Source organism: Penaeus chinensis, chromosome 7 (genome assembly GCF_019202785.1).
Source record: "Penaeus chinensis breed Huanghai No. 1 chromosome 7, ASM1920278v2, whole genome shotgun sequence".
Taxonomy (NCBI): Eukaryota; Metazoa; Arthropoda; class Malacostraca; order Decapoda; family Penaeidae; genus Penaeus; species Penaeus chinensis.
This window is the reverse complement of record NC_061825.1, coordinates 21,939,648-21,942,147: the sequence shown is the minus strand read 5'-3', so window position 1 is coordinate 21,942,147 and position 2,500 is coordinate 21,939,648. Positions and strand designations below refer to the sequence as shown.

The 2,500-nt window shown below is 39.0% G+C and overlaps 1 long non-coding RNA gene across 1 annotated transcript in view; it reads right to left on the bottom strand.

Annotated features, from left to right (window-relative positions):
• The window catches only part of LOC125027132, a 1,610-nt gene extending 576 nt beyond the window's left edge, over positions 1-1,034 (bottom strand). Inside the window, exon 1 of the long non-coding RNA XR_007114989.1 lies at positions 118-1,034. This is a non-coding gene — a long non-coding RNA (uncharacterized LOC125027132). The remainder of the gene's footprint in view (positions 1-117) is intronic.
• Positions 1,035-2,500: the final 1,466 nt, after the last annotated feature.

Below are 2,500 nucleotides of genomic sequence, written 5' to 3'. Positions count from 1 at the left end.
GCACTATCATATATAAACATATAACTATATGCAAGTTTGAACTAAATTAATCAATGAACAAATTGAAAAAAAGTTAATATTAACACCTGTTATCTCTCAACCACCAATGGAGTTTACCTTGCGCTCTTCACATACTGCTGGGCGAACTGGAGGCGATGTTAACAATATTGTTTCTTATACCTCTTTTTCATAACGTTCTGTGATGAATCCCATCTTCATATTTTCGTTTTCTTCACCGTGCAGCTTGTTAGCGGGAGCTGTATGTTGCACTGGTGAATGGGCATCCGGAACAGTGTTACCAAAATGCCGAAACTTGGGTCATTTGCCATGATGTTTAGTCACGGATCGTCCCCAATAGAACTTAATCCCGTATGAGGTTACCTCGGCGGCAGGAGTGAGGTAATTTTGCGGCACTTAATATTTGATGCAGACTCTGCTGATTATCCTTATTTAAATTTTCACAATATTAAGGAATTTGTATAAAATACAAAATGGACTTGCTAGCCCTTCCAATAGTAAATTTTCGTATAACATATCAGTTGAAAGTAATGAAACGTTTTTGGTTATACAAAACTATTGGGTTACATTGTTACAAAGTATATACAATTTTAATCTAAAGAACCACTTTCGATTATGTTAAGCGCCGCTTACACGGCTCTGCTTTTATTCGCTTTGGACAAGCTTCTTAATTCGCTGGTCAAAGTGTCTAAGGCAGTGGTTCTTAACTACCACGCCCCACTTTAGGAATTTGTCCTTCCCTCCCTTACATCTGTAAATTAAATTCCCTCCCATATTTTAAAGAAAATCATAAGTATGTTTTGTTATTCTTTTTAATGAGTATGAAGTAGAGGCATTATAATTAAACTTTCCATTTTGTGACCATGTTCTCGTTAACCCAATCACCAAGGATTTAGGTTCTGTCCCCTGTAGTTTTTTGGGGGGGAATTTTATTATATACAGATCGCATGTGCTCAGCCAGCAAGGATTATCAGTAGGCACTAGTGACCGATCCTGATTTTCCCATTTGCAGGATTTTTTTTTTTTTTTTTTAATACAATTGGTATCGATACTGTTATTATTATGATTATTAAATTGTTATGAAAATCTTGGTAACATGTAAGACAATGGAATAATACAAAAGACCCTTTCCAAAAGTCAAGGAAAAGGGTAAACAAGGTAGGGCCAATAACAGACTCCTTGGTGATTAAGCATTTGTAGAGCCATCTATGTGTAAATACTATAAACTTATATTACAGTGGACATGGCATGTATTCTTGCCATCCGTGCAATTGGGTTAAAGATAATTTGAGGAATTACCGCTTTTTTCCAAGGGCTCGCACCCCCTTTGGAAAATATTGAAGCCCCCCTAGTGGTTAAGAACACTGTTATAAAGCTTTTTATTCGCCAGCGACTAAATTTATGAATTCGCACCGTCTGTTTGATGCTACTAGAAAGTTAAACATGTTCAGCCTCACCGCTCGCGTCTCGCAATTCAGAAGCGAATAGATGAGTAGTTCAGCCTACGACGGCAGCGTATGAGGGTGTATGTGCTTCGTGCTAGGCGCATCGTCCAATTTTCCTTCTAGGATGGCACCAAAACTAACCCGACTGAATCAGCGAAAACTATCCCATCATATGGAACATCAAACTGAAGAACTATTCAAATAAGCTAGTGCGCAAATACACTCAGCACTTTCGTTCCCATACACTTCTTTTTAAGGATAAGGATGAGCCAGATATGCGAAGCGGTTTTCTCATAGCAGAATCACGAATTCTAGCTTGGAGTTTCCTTCACAAAGAACAATAGCGGCTCGCTGCACGTCCTGCAACACCATGTCGCCTGAGACTACTCGAAAACGCTAGCGAATTCGTAATTTTTACCAGTATCGTGTAAACGGCTTTCCGCTGACGTCTTCATCAGGTTTAAAATCGCCCTGGAAGAGCAATAAGTTGGCGTCAAAAGAAGCTAGCGTTTAGCGTCAAAAGCACCTCCGTGTGACCTGGCTTTTACGCAAAAAACGTCATGTTCTCTAATCAGCTCTCTTCTTATTAAAGGGAAGCATCATTTCATTCTCTCTTCGAAACACAAATACATCAGATTTTCTTTAAAATAGATAATTTGGAAAATAAATGGATAGGCAGAGACAGAAATTATACTATATTGCTAATTTAATTCTAAAAATGTGAAAATGTGCTGTAATAGCAGTGCCATCATGCTAGTAACGCTGATAAGGAACGCGGGAGGCCGTTCATGGTGGCCCTCCTCTTCCCACATTATTCGGGAGATACCCGGCTCTCTGGTTATTTCATTGGGAGATAAATCAATTTCCCTCATCCCAATGATGCGGCCTCTATTTGCAATTTCATATTGCCTAACGTCCATCTTGAAAATAGTGTCAGCTTGGCAGCCTCGTTTTCACCTGGGATTTCCTATATGCCATTATGACGTCATTTACCATCGGGCTTTTTCTTTCATATTTAGCATATATAAGGTCTAGCC